Raw genomic sequence first — 14,875 nt, forward strand, 5'->3', positions numbered from 1 at the left:
TGAATGAAAATCGCACAGGAGGTAAATAGCATTTAAATCCATGATCTTCCTATTGTGGGTGGTTGGGGGGGGGGCGGGGAACTGGTTTCGGAAGCATAAAAAATGGTTCATGTTCGTTTAGAATCAATGTGAAGTTTTTCCTGCCAGTAATATTTTGCTTACTTGAATTTCTAATGGTTGGGAATGCTCTCTCTGGATAAGATTTACAAAATATTTAGCATGATTTTATTTTTTTTTAATGTTTATTTATTTTTGAGAGAGACAGAGAGAGTGCGAGCAGGGAGGGGCAGAAAGAGGGGACACCAAAGGGAAGCTAATCCATGTTTAAATGAGGCATGACATAATCAACTCCCAGCATAAAAACACTTCTGTCTCTGATCACAAGGTGGCAGTCGCACCCTACTCATTTCATACAGATGCCGCCAAGGCTCAAGGAATTTGCACTCGTTAAAAAGGTGACGGTGTATATTGCAGGTGCACGACACCTTTTCCCAGTTCAGGCCAAGATTGTTCCAATGAAATTGAATCAACTGGATGAATCTTCGCCGCGCGTTACTCTAAAGGAAGCCTGAGGATTCTTGGCTTCAGTGTTGACCTTCCGGATTACTTCAACACACAGTCTAGGCTTCCAGAACGAGATGGAATCTTGAGTCCCTGGCATCGTCTGGGGCTGTTGGGGCTTGGAGAGCTCCAATCAGGCATGGTTTCTGGAAGCTTCCCAGATAAGAATAATCTAACATTGGCAGTCGGTGGCAAATTACCAGAATGACAGGGTTTCTTTCAAGCCAGCCTCATTCTCTCCTGTTGCAGATGATGACAGAACGCCGGCTGGCCCAACTTGAACCCAGTCTTCCCCCCAATCACACTGCCTCCATGTGGTCCCTTCTTTGACCCTTCACTGGATATCCTCCCTGACGTGTAAGTGGCTGTCATACTTGGAGAATGGTTTGGGACTGCCAGCCCTATTCTCTCTGGGGGGTAGCTCCTTACCCACCTCCCTTAACGTCATTCATGCTTGCTCTCTGGCCTGTCTCTTTCTGAGCCCGGCCTGCTCGTTGGGTGGGGATGCTGGCATAGCCCACCCACTTGTTGAAGCCAAGCCTTAATTCCATCTTTCTTTAAAAAGTACATTTCGGGGCGCCTGGGTGGCTCAGTCGGTTAAGCGTCCAACTTCAGCCCAGGTCACGATCTCACGGTCTGTGAGTTCGAGCCCCGCGTCGGGCTCTGGGCTGATGGCTCAGAGCCTGGAGCCTGCTTCCGATTCTGTGTCTGCCTCTTTCTCTGCCCCTCCCCCGTTCATGCTCTGTCTCTCTCTGTCTCAAAAATAAATAAATGTTTAAAAAAAAAAAAGTACATTTCAACGTGAGGCAATTAATGTGAGCCATGTTGAACAAACACCAGTATAGAGGATCATTAAGAGTAGGGGCGCTCGGGGCGCCTGGGTGGCGCAGTCTGTTAGGCGTCCGACTTCAGCCAGGTCACGATCTCGCAGTCCGTGAGTTCGAGCCCCGCGTCGGGCTCTGGGCTGATGGCTCAGAGCCTGGAGCCTGTTTCCGATTCTGTGTCTCCCTCTCTCTCTGCCCCTCCCCCGTTCATGCTCTGTCTCTCTCTGTCCCAAAAATAAATAAAAAACGTTGAAAAAAAAAATTAAAAAAAAAAAAAAAAAGAGTAGGGGCGCCTGGGTGGCTCAGTCAGTGAAGTTTCGGCTCAGGTCATGATCTCACAGTTTGCGAGTTTGAACCCTGTGTTGGGCTCTGTGTTGACAGTGTGGAGCCTGCTTGGGATTCTCTCTCTCTCTCCCTCCCTTTTTGTCTCTCCTCTGCTCCTGTGCTGTCTCTCTCTCTCTGTCTCTGTGTCAAACTAAATAAATAAGTTTTAAGAGTGTATATTTCTTGGGGCACCTGGGGGGCTCAGTCGGTTGAGTGTCTGACTTCGGCTCAGGTCACGGTGTCACGGCTTGTGCGTTCGAGCCCCACCTCGGGCTCTGTGCTGACAGCTCAGAGCCGGGAGCCTGCTTGGGATTCTGTGTCTCCCCCTCTCTCGGCCCCTCCCCCACTAGCATTCTGTCTTTCTCTCTCTCCCTCTCTCAAAAATAAAGAAACATTTTAAAAATTTTTATTTTTTTTAAATTTTTTTTACATTTATTTATTTTTGAGAAACAGAGTGAGACTAAGCGTGAGCAGCGGAGGGGCAGAGAGAGAAGGAGACACAGAATCTGAAGCAGGCTCCAGGCTCCGAGCTGTCAGCACAGAGCCCGACGCAGGGCTCAAACCCATGAATCATGAGATCATGACCTGAGCCGAAGTTAGACGCTTAACCGACTGAGCCACCCAGGCGCCCCTAAAAAAATTTTCAACGAAAACAGAGTACATATGTCTTTCAGCTCGATGAAACGTTGTGTGCTGGTACTTTTTATTCATTCAGTGCACAATCTTTCATTATTCCCTCCGACGAGAAGAATCTATAAACCATTCTGCACCCACCTTCTCACCAAGCTCATTCTCTCTAGCACTGCTATGTTCTTTTAAGTGCCCCACGCCACCTCCCTTAAAAAAGTACCAGGCCCTTTTGTGGTTCTGGGGAGCCAGATTCGTTGGTGATCCTAATTCAGAAATTGACCGGCAGAATGAACGTTCTCAGGCCCGTGACTAACCTAGCTAAAACAGCAGCGGGTCTGAAGGCTCTGAGTTCGAACACACAAAGCCTGTGGCACAGGCCAAGCACAAAACGTGTCCACCGTTCACGTTCTTATGGTTCTGTACTTCTGGCAGTGGTTCCTCCAAACGTATTAAGCGAGTCTTTTTATTCTGATGCCTTGACATCGGGGGCCTTGCTGACCCTGGAGAGACTGCGCCTCTCCAGGGTCAGCCGATTCCTAGAGGTAAAGACTCCCCTGAGAGCATGCCTTGCACATGCAAACCAACCGGCCCAGAGCCCACATCCCAACTACCTCCTTGCTGGGTCGAAGGGGGTTCTGTTCCCCCCACCCGGCCCCCGCGGCCCTATTTACCCCAGAGACAGGTACTAGACAGCTGGATGCAGCCTGCCGAAATCATTCAAACTTGCCAGTCCGAAATCTGCACACCCTGCCCTGCCCGTTCCTTCCCAGAGAGACAACAGGAAAGGCTCCTGCTCACGCTTTCCCGGGCTCTTTCTGCCTCCTGACCGACTCTGGTGTGTCGCCATGTGGCCCTCAATTGCCCGGCATGTCCCCTCCTCTTGGGGACTGTGAGTAACAAACTATTCAGTAGCAGGCATCCCCTGATGATAATAAAGCCTATATTGCAAATATTATAGGGGCGCCTGGGTGGTTCAGTCGGTTGAGCGTCTGACTCCTGGTTTGGGCTCAGGTCATGATCTCATGGCTCGTGAGTTCGAGCCCCGCCATCAGGCTCTGCGCTGACAGGGCAGAGCCTGCTTGGGATTCTCTCTCTCTCCCCCTCTCTCTCTGCCCCTCCCAATCTTTCTCTCTCTCTCTCAGAATAAATAAACTTAAAAAAAAAAATACCATTTTAACACAGTTCAAGGCAGCCTTGAAATAGTGATGACTTTCAATGGTGTTAGAATAAAATTCTCCCTATAGACACAATTGCCAATAAAATGCATAGAATTACTATTTAATATCTATTGTGAAATAAACACCCTATTGTGCGATTTGGGGCATACAATTTCGGACAGACAATCTTTTGCTTTCCTGATTTCACCACCACTTAGAGGAACCAGATACGAGTGTAACAGAAATAACAGAAATCACAGGACAAACCACAGTCACTGCAATTATAGAGGCACCAGGAAATCATGAGAGAGCTGTAAACGTGAAGGTTTATTCTAGAACGAGATTGCCATTGTGGATGGAATCCAACATTTTTATTTTCCCTAATATATTCCACATTTCTTGATTCCATGCAGCCTTTTTTTTTTTTTTAATTTTTTTTTCAACGTTTTTTATTTATTTTTGGGACAGAGAAACAGAGCATGAACGGGGGAGGGGCAGAGAGAGAGGGAGACACAGAATCGGAAACAGGCTCCAGGCTCCGAGCCATCAGCCCAGAGCCCGACGCGGGGCTCGAACTCACGGACGGCGAGATCGTGACCTGGCTGAAGTCGGACGCTTAACCGACTGCGCCACCCAGGCGCCCCCATGCAGCCTTTTCAATGCTAACGTGACCATGGCTAGACTTAAAAACCGCTCTTTAACGAAGACTCACACAATTTAAGAACTAAACAGATGAACATAGGGGAAGGGAAGGGAAAATAAGATAAAAACAGAGAGGAAGGCAGAGCGTAAAAGACTCTCAAATACAGAGAACAAACTGAGGGTTGCTGGAGGGGCGGGAGGGGGGTGGGCTAAATGGGGGATGGGCATTAAGGAGGACTCTTGTTGGGATGAGCATTGGGTGTTATATGGAAATGATGCATCGCTAAATTCTACCCCCGAAACCAGTACTACACTGTATGTTAACTAACTTGAATTCAAGTTAAAAAAAAAAAAAAAAAAAAAAAGACGAGCACTTTCTTGATTAATTCAAGTATACCAAGGTTACCTGACAAGATTTTTATGTTGCTACAAAGCAAATTATGACTCTTTACTGCATACAACTCCTTCTAAGACAGAAATGAAGCGTCAGAACTTGTTTATACATGGAAAACTCAATTATATACGTGAGCAACTCGTATTTGGTTACCAACTCACCAGGCCTAGTGACAACTTCATAGATGGCCTATCGGTTCAGCAGGAAGTTTATCTAGCAATGAAAATTAGCAGAAGGATTTAGAAAAAAAATTTTTTAAACCCTTCTGTTATATCATTTGACTGCTTCCTTAGGTTATCTCTCTTTTCACTTAAGGGTGATTTTTATGGTGAATAAAATAGTACACAGGTGTGAGCATTCACTTAACATTTGTATCAGCCAAGCATCCGCCTGTCCCGTGATGTCGGGAAGCCACCTACATCTCACATAAGATGACCACGGAGATTTCCAGAATAGGATCTCCAGGTGGCCCACTAAGACTTCTTCTTGAGGCTCACTCCCAACACTAAGTGTTCTTCCTGCCTTTTCCCGAGTGCTGTCTTCACCCCTTTGAGGTCAAAATAACCCTGACAGGCATGACTCTCCATCCATTGACCCCTTCCTTCTGCACCCATGCCAATACTCCTGAGGTCCCTGCTAACTCATCTGGTGCCCCCAGTGAATGAGACCCATGGTACCTTCGCTCTCAACTCTCAGGGCTGCCCGCAGGGATCTGTCCTAACAAACACACAACACCTGTGTACCATACGATGTGACCCCGCTTATGTTTGTAAAAGAGAAATGTACCTTCCTACCTCCATTAACACTGGGTATGAATCAAATAAGGTTTATTCTTCGGTACTACCTACTAGTTAATATTCTTTGTGGAGTCTGAGTAATAAGGATTAAAAGAGTGTATTAGATTTATAATATTAACATTTTCTTTTTTTTTTAATTTTTTTTTTTCAAACGTTTATTTATTTTTGGGACAGAGAGAGACAGAGCATGAACGGGGGAGGGGCAGAGAGAGAGGGAGACACAGAATCGGAAGCAGGCTCCAGGCTCTGAGCCATCAGCCCAGAGCCTGACGCGGGGCTCGAACTCCCGGACCGCGAGATCGTGACCTGGCTGAAGTCGGACGCTTAACCGACTGCGCCACCCAGGCGCCCCATATTAACATTTTCTTTAACAAATTTTATTCTATATCTATTTTTATCTATGAACTTTATATTTATCTATTACTGAATCACAGATTTACACATGTTTATTTTGCCTTGCCCACACACACACACACACACACACACACACACATACTCTCCTTAATTTGGTGGGAGCTGTTGGGGTCGAAATGTAAGCATGTGTATAAACCCATGTCTCCCCAGAGGACATCATCTCTATGTGTTTCTATCAAAAGAGTTGAGGACTATGGTGTATTAGTTTCCTATGGCTGCTATAGCAAATTTCCACAAACGCAGTGACTTAACACAACACAAATGTATTATCTTACAATTCTAGTGGCCAGAGTCCAAAATGGGTATGACAGGGCTAGAACCGAGACATTGGCAAGGTTGGCTCCTCCTGGGGGGCACGAGGGGAGAGTCCGTTTCTTTGCCTTTGTACCTTCTGGAAGGTGCCTGCACTCCTTGGCTCCCGACTCCTTCCTCACATTACTTCACCTGGTCTCCACTGTCATGACACTTTCTGCCTCCCCCGTGGTCAAGTCTCCGTGTGCCTCCCTCTCGTAAGGGACGCTTGTGATTGCATTTAGGGTCCACCCGGACAATCCAGAATAATCTCCCCCTCTCAGGACCCCAACCTAATTACAGCTGCACAGACCCTTTCGCCACGTGCAGTAACAGTCATAGATTCCAGGGACTGGGGACTGGACATCTCTGGGGCAGACCACATCCAGTGAGGTAATGAGGGGTCGGGACTTTGGAGTGCTCCGACCTGGGCTCCACCAACTGGCTGTACCCCTTACTTAGACTCTGTTTGCTTCCGTTTCCTGATTTGTTAAATGGAGATAATAATAGTACCTCTCTCATGGGGTCGTTGTGAGAATTAAATGAGTGACTATACGTAAAAATCTTAGAACTTGAATTGTACACTTAAAAAAGAAATCTCAGCGCCTCGGACATATTGTGCACTCATGACGATTATTATTAATCCTTCTAAAGACCCGGATGTCCCGCAGGCACGCACACACGCGCACACCCATTTGACTTTCTCTTTCCCTTTTTTCCAAGGGCCTTACCTGCCTTCCATGCCCAAAGCCATGGGCTCTGGCACTGACCCCATGTTGGCTGAAGCCTCATAGCTATGATGTTCGGGGTCCTACGCCTCTCACGGCAACTCACCCACGGGGCATCGGGGAACTTGGTTCAGCTCTTGTCACACTAAATAGAAGGTCATGTTGCCGTGGCCATCAGCAACCGACAGCAAGATCCTGGACTGGTCCCTGCCTTAGTCATGCTCCTGCATCTGGCCGCCTGTGTGCCAGCAGACTTGTCCTTGCTTCTCCCCCGGCTGTCCCTCGTCCCTGACCAGCGACACACACTCCTTTCTTCTATCATTCTTCCTCATGGGACACAACTGCACCCACGGTCTCCCCCGGCTCCCCGAGCCGCTCCCTCACCTTGTAATAGCAGACCTCGCTGGATCTTTGTGTGATGGCGACCCAGGGATAATTAGGCAGAAACTACAGACCCATTGACTCAGAGAGGCAAAGCCTTCACCTTTGCGTAAAAGCTGAGGTCCTGGCACCTCTTTCTTAATGAATTTAAAAATACCTCTCATTTGGACCCAGTCCTGGACCCCCTCCGCACCACTCCAAGAGTGTCACTCTTGTGACAGCCAAGAGGATATTCATTTATGTCACTATTTTCATCCAGCTCTGTAAGCTTTCTGCAGAAGTAACCTTACAGAACCTAACAGAGGCACAGAAATTACCGTCTTAATTTTAGCACAACGTAGAACAGAAATACGCCTGTAGCGTAACTGAATGGTGCCCAACATATTAAATTTAACATACTAAATTCACGGGGACACATTTCAGACTTCACAAAGACTACCAAGGACACAGTTCTACTTGTTCACCTCTTTCCTAAATTATGCTCCCCCGACATAACGAAAAACGTCTTATGAGGTCGCCTTCAGTCACCTCCTCGGTGTATCTCCTTTTTATATGCGGACTGCAAATATTCCCAAAGCCAAATTCTGTGTTGACTTAGCCTCACCCAGACTTTCACGAGTATGACCGAAAGCCAACCGTGACCCGCACCGCTGCGGTCAAAACCAGTGAGGAACTATTTAAGGGGGTGATTTCCCAGTCTGGTTTTCATTCCTTAGGAGCCCCGTGTTAGGTCTCGTAGGGCAGCAGCTACAACAAGACCATTATGTTTTTATGCTTTTGCACTTGGGGAACACTTTTGCGGTGTCCACAGGGCCCCTTTAAAGCTTGCTCATTTAGCACAGCGATGTGCAAAGTAATTGAAACCTGGTTCTCTGGGGCACACGGATTACTTTCTGTAAGGATGCCAGAACTTGTCTCTCATGAGGAAGCTGCCAGAATCAATTTAAACCTTCTGGCCCCAAACCGGGCACATGTCTCCTAAGTGTCGAACCCTGTGCTGCTCGGTGGGAAGGGTTCAAGAAAGTCTTGTTGACAGGGGTTAGGAAGCTCCCCCACACACATGGGTGGTCACCCACCAGCCCTCAAAGCTGTGGGAAATCACTGCTATCGTTTAATTATCTTTGAGGCTGCGAAGTGTCCCGATAGAAATTACTCCATTAATACTTCTTTCCCAGTGGGTGTTTCAGACTGATAAGGCAGCTGCTCGGGAAGCAGAGCGTGTTAATTATGGTTTTTTTAATTAGATTTAAGGCGGTCAACGTCAAGTGTCAGCCTCCTGCTCCTTAGCCTGTTGGGATCTGTTTAGTGTCCATCTGAAGCTTCCTTTTCATGCCTCAGTTGTCCACGTCCAGGGCCAAGTTAAGGAAATAAAACTCGAGGAAGGTGACTGGCTTGAAAAAGGAGAGGTAGATTGCAAAAGTAGTTAACGGCTCTGGCACACAGGGTCCAGTGACTGCTGGCTCCACCTGTAAAGAAACATATCATCAGGAGGAGGGAGAAAAGCCAAAATGGTTTATTTACAGCTGGACAGCCAATGAAAGTAAAACCAAACCTATGTGATACGTATTTATATCTGTCTTTATCAACCACTAATTCCTTGGGTGCATCTGGCACAATATTTAGCACATAGATTTCATTGCTCTGAATTAAAGGGCACAAATGATCACCCAGAAAGGAAAAAGGGGGCTCAGAGAGCATGCATTTTAACGAGGCACAGAGGCAGAGACATGCTCAACATTAAGAACGGGTTTGGAGCAGTCCTCAGTGTGTGGATGAAGTACTAAGAGAAACACTCCAAGGAGATCAACCCTTTCATTCTTTTATTCCATCAACCAACATGCACGGAGGGTCTACTCTGGTTCAGGCACTGTTTTAGGCTTTCTGGATGCAGATACGAAAATGATAGGCAGGTCCTAACTTTGATGGAGGTTTTGTGTGTGTGTGTGTGTGTGAGAGAGAGAGAGACAGACAGACAGACAGACAGACAGCGAGAAGTAGGGTGGGCTAAGGAAGGGTGACAGACAATACGAATAAAAAATGTGACCTTATTTGGTAAAAGGGTCTTTGCAAATGGAATGCAGTTAAGGATCTTGAGATGAGATCATCCTGGATTATTCTGGTGAGCCCTGAATCCAAGGACAGGTGTGATCATAAGAGATAGAGACATAAAGAGGAGGAGAAGGTAACCTAAAGGTGGAGGCAACGATTGGCATTTTGCAGCCACAAGCCACGGAACACGGGGAGAAGCCATAAGAGGCAAGAAAGGATTCTCCACTCGGGCCCCCAGAGGTGGGGTGACCCCTTCAACACCCTGATTGACTTCGGACTTGTGGCCTCCAGAACTGGGACAGTACACCTTTCTGTTTGTTTTGAGCCACGACGTTTGTGGTCGTTTGTACAACAGCTCCAGGAAACTAACGCAGGCTCTAAAGAAAACAAAACTGATGAAGGCCGATGCTGGAAAGTCTCACGTTGTCAAAAAGCATGTTCTTTGTAAGAAACAGGTGTCCGGGAGCCACGCCCACAGTCCTGCTCACGGAGGGTGTTCTTCCTTTACTAGAAGCTACGGTTCAGGCCAGGAGTGGACACCTGTTTTTGTTGCCTGCTAACATGTCTTCTCACTTCCTCTGATACAAAGTCTCTCCCGTGGGACCCTTCCCACGTTGTTCAGGTGGGGCGACCTCCCCTTCCTCTTGTCCCTCCAAACTCCCATTCACACAAACAGACCCAGAACTGTGGCCTCACCAATCATCTGCTGTCATCTGCCATCAACAGCTGTGCCCTAATTGGTTCAGGGATGAGCACATGACTCAGGTCAGGCCAATCAGAGGCCTTTCTGGGAATTTCCTTCTGGACATCCTCTGGGTGCTGTGATTGGCTCAGGATGAGCATGTGACTCGGGTTAGGCCAATCAGAGGCCCTTCTGGGAATTTTCTTCCGGAGCGCTTCTCTAGGGGGTTCGCTGAGGGGCCGTGACCCTGATGCTTTGGTACACTGACAAAACCTTTTAGATGCATGGCCCAATAGCTTTCCTTTTCCTCACTGTTTGTTTAAATTAGTTCTCAGTCTCTCTTGCTTGTGAACGAAAGGGTTGTAATTCAAGGCGCCATCGTGGTGACCTCTGCCAGACCACATGTAGCCCGTAGGATTCTTTCTGTCTAGCCTGGACAAAAGTCTGGAGGCAGAAGTACATCTCAAAAGGGCCCCTGCCCCCCTTCTGTGGATCCCATCCTACTTCCCTCTTAGCGTGGGAAAGGGGAGGGGGCAGGTCTTCACACTTTACTAGAAGCTACGGTTCAGGCCTCAGGGGAGGTCTTCTCCCCTCCCACAAGGGAGAAGAAAGAAGCAATCGAAAAGAAAAAGGGTCAAAAGAATCAAAGCTAAGAAAACTTCAAAGAGACACGGAATCCCCCAATGTACGGTTTTAAACATCTCTCTTTATCCCTTTGAAAATTCAATTCCCTAATACAGTGCCCCAATTTTGTACTTGGCCTTAACCCCTATTAACGTTTCACTCTGTATCAATCTCAGCTATTTGGTGCATAAACAGAACTGATTCTGGCTGATTTAAGCCGAGAATTAATTTATCAGAAGGCTGGAGAACAGTAAGAAGATGAACAGGCAGAATGACGAAAATCAGGTCCCAGGACCAATCTGGGATAAGGGCTCAGCCAAACACCAGACATCGCTTCTCCCCAGGCCAGATCTATGGAGCGTGCTCCTCCCTCTGCCAGGTGTGAAGGGACCCCGTTTTTACGAAGCATGGCCAAGGCTGTGCGTGTGGAAATGCTCGTACTGGGTGTTGGGGACGTTTGCCACCACCCGCTGGCTTTGTGCTATTGCTCCTGCTGTGATAGGGCTCCTGGCCGGGCGTGTGGCCACCTTGTTATGCTGTGAGGTACCGCTATGCAGTTCAAGTTTATTTCCTTCAACAAACGCTGAAAAATTAACAAAAACAAACAAACAATGACCCACGAAACATGGGTCGTGCTTCTGGTAAGTTTGCCTCCTACTGAGACACCCATGGGGAAATTTCCTGAACACAAGTTAATCTGAAAAGATCTATTTGTCCTCTCTTGGGGTGAAGCAGAGAGGAGAAAGGTTGGAGCTGCCCCCACAGAGATTAGATTGTCCCAGGAGTGCTCTCTAGTGACAGACTCGTGAGAGGGTGGAAACCAGGTAAATCTTCACACACCTCATTAAAATGTCCTGCTGAAATTCAACCACATTCTGGTTCTGTGAATCAGACCCTTGGGCAAAGCAAGAGAAAATTCCAAGATGCAAACGCTCTCCCGTGAGAAGAGATCAAAAGGGCCATAACTGGGACCCCTAGGTGGCTCAGTCTGTTGGGCTTCCGACTTCGGCTCAGGTCATGATCTCGTGGTCCCTGAGTTCAAGCTGCACGTCATGCTCTGTGCTGACAGCTCAGAACCTGGAGCCTGTTTCAGATGCTGTGTCTCCCTCTCTGTCTCTCTCTCTCTCTGCCCTTCCCCTGCTCATGTTCTGTCTCTCTCTCTCTCTCAAAAATAAATAAGCATTAAAAAATAAAAATAAATAAATAAATAAAGGGACCATAATTTATAAGGGAGGTTAGCTGGAATCAACCGCAGTCTGTGCCCGCAGGAATTCAGCTTGTGCTAAAAGCAGCAATATCACTTCCACTGTAACCCTCCCGTGTGGCCACATCTCTTACAGTCAAGACCTGCTCAAGGCGCCTGCGTGGCTCAGTCAGTTAAGCATCCCTCTTCGGCTCAGGTCATGATCTCACACACAGTTCATGGGTTCAAGCCCCCAGTCGGGCTGTGTGCTGACAGCTCGGAGCCTGGAGCCTGCTTCCGATTCTGTCTCTCTCTCTCTTTGCCCCTTCCTTGATTGCTCTATCTTTCTCTCAAAAATTAAAAAAAAAAAAAACCATTAAAAAGATTTTAAGAGACACAGGAGACCTCCCTTCCCCCCCCCCCCCCCCCCCCCCGCAGTGAGATATAAATGCCTGTGGCTGAAGCCACCCAGTGTGTGGTACTTTGTCATAGGCGTCCTAGCTGACTAGGACAATCTCTTACCTCTGGCATCTAGAGAATACAGGCCTCGCCTCGTCTGTGTCCCTGCCCCTCAACGTGCATTCATTGAACTAAATATTTGCAAAAACATCTGCTCCGGTCCTGGCCCTGGCCTAGGGGCTGGGTTCCAGAAGCGCTTCAACAGGGAGCTATCTGGTCAGGTCCCCTGCAAAAGGAATTTTAACTTGAACTCTAAATGACGAGAAGGAGCACCCCCTCCCCCACCAGGGCGGGTCTGGTGCAGACAGAACAAGTAGGATGTGCTTGAGGGGCAGAAAGGAAACTGAGGTGGCATGCCATTGTCCAGGTGCATGGTGTGGAGGGTGTGGGCACCGTGCAGGAGCTGAGGTCTCCCCTCTTGCGCCCCCACTGTGAGGGGCAGGATGTTGGAGTGGCTATGGATGGGCACAGACTGCAGCCAGACAGCCTGTGTTCTAATCCCAGCCGTGCCACTAACTCATCGTGCAATTCTGGATTAGGTTCTCTCTCGGCCTCTCTGTGCCTCGGTTTACTCACCTGTAAAACGGGGATCATTATCTCAAAGGATTGATGTTAAGATTGAAATACTTAGGAGAGCACCTCGCGTGTGGGAAGGACTGCACAGGTCAGCCCTCATTGTCAGATTTAATGTCATTGGCCGTCTTGAGAATTATTATCCTTTTTTTTTTTAATTTTTTTTTTCAACGTTTATTTATTTATTTATTTTGGGACAGAGAGAGACAGAGCATGAACGGGGGAGGGGCAGAGAGAGAGGGAGACACAGAATCGGAAACAGGCTCCAGGCTCTGAGCCATCAGCCCAGAGCCTGCCGCGGGGCTCGAACTCACGGACCGCGAGATCGTGACCTGGCTGAAGTCGGACGCTTAACTGACTGCGCCACCCAGGCGCCCCGAGAATTATTGTCCTTAAAAGAAACACCTTAGAAACATCTCCGGCAGACGTGGGACTCGTAAAAACCACACATTTCTTCCCAAGCTCAGCAGAGACCTTGTCGTGTGTCCAGTAGCCCAGACAGGTTCTCTGGGATAACTCGACTTTGAAATGACACATTTGAAAAGAAAGTTTATGAGGACTGAGTTCTTGATAACGTAGATCCTAACGATGTGCTCTCTAGGGCCGTCGGCACCTGCTGGTTGGCCATCATATACTACAGCCAATTTTTAAAATCGCTAGTTGTGAGAAATGTTCCAGAAACATCTCAGACCTCCGAGAAAGGTCCAGTGCTCTCCAGAGAGGAGAGCAACGTGGGTAGAGAGACCACCATTCTCCTCAGTGGCGTGGGCCTACCGGTCCCTGGGAGAGTCCTGAACGTGAGCTGGAAAGTGGGGAGCACTCCCCCAGAGCAGGAGCGGCCTTGTCTTTCCCATTGTCCTGGAGCTTAGCCAACAGGTCCTCTTCAGGAATCCTGGGAGATGCCACCAAGACAGAGTTCTGTTTTTTAATGTTTATTTATACTGAGAAAGAGAGAGAGGGAACGGGAAAAGGGCAGAGAGAGATTCCCAAGCCGGGTCCTGGCTGTCAGCACAGAGCTCCAAAAGGGGCACAGAAACCGACGTGGGGCTCGAACCCACCAACCGTGAGATCATGACCTGAACCGAAGTCAGATGCTTATCCAACTGAGCCACCCGGGCGCCCCCAAGACAGAGTCTGTTAAAACAGAATGAAGAGAGTATCAAATCCATGCATAGAGGGTGAGCGGAAAGGAGGGAGGACAAGAAGGAGGGAAGAGAAAAGAAGGAAAGGAAAGGAAAAGGGAGAGAAAGCCCAAGCATGAGGGCTTAGAAAAGATTCAAGAAAGGCAGACAGTATTAGGTATCTCAGGACTTCCTGAATAGAGTTTATGACATGGAGATGAAATTTAAGAGTTTCCAATGCACAGAAAATGGGCTCCCTTCTTTTCTCTTTGGCTTCCCTTCCCCTTTTCCTGACTTTCTCTGGAAGGAAGGAGCCGAGGCTCCTGCCCACCTCCCTTTGGAAATCGAGGGGTGTCCCACCCTTCCCCTTCTCCACCCCCAAATCCCCTGCTCTACTTCCTTTAATGAACAAACTCATTCGAAAGCTTCCAAAGGCTACCATTTCCAGTAATGTTTAGCGACGTGCAAAGAACAGTTGCAAAAAAGTATGATATACTATTGATGAGGTTAAAAACAGCTAAAGAAGTGCAATGCGACTGATCTTTAATGTGCCTGTAAAGAAACATAAAGTAATCGGATTCTCAAGAGTCCCTCTGATTTAAAAAGGGGAAGGGGGCCCCTGGGTGGCTCCGTCAGTTAAGCGTCCAACTTCGGCTCAGGTCATGATCTCCTGGCTCCTGAGTTTGAGCCCTGTGTTGGGCTCTCCACTCTCAGCTCGGAGCCCACTTCAGATCCTCTCTCCCCGCCTCTCTCTCTGCCCCTCCCCTACACTCTCTCTCTCTCTCTCTCTCAAAAATAAACGTTAAAAAATAAATAAATAAAATGAATTAACATAAAAGTGATACATTTTACATTAAAAAATACAGCATAAGCAAGTAAAGAGTCCGGTTAATGTGATAAGCTCGATTAAACTAGTTGCCACTTTATCGATGTTACATACAATCTCTTTTGAACATTAAGATGTATTTGATTTCTTCTCATCCATAATTTCCCTCCTAGAAACATGAATGTCAACAAATGGCACATATAGCAAAAATCTTA

The sequence above is a fragment of the Puma concolor genome, chromosome C1 (genome assembly GCF_028749965.1).
Source record: "Puma concolor isolate L17-30 chromosome C1, mPumCon1.1.hap2, whole genome shotgun sequence".
Lineage (NCBI taxonomy): Eukaryota > Metazoa > Chordata > Mammalia > Carnivora > Felidae > Puma > Puma concolor.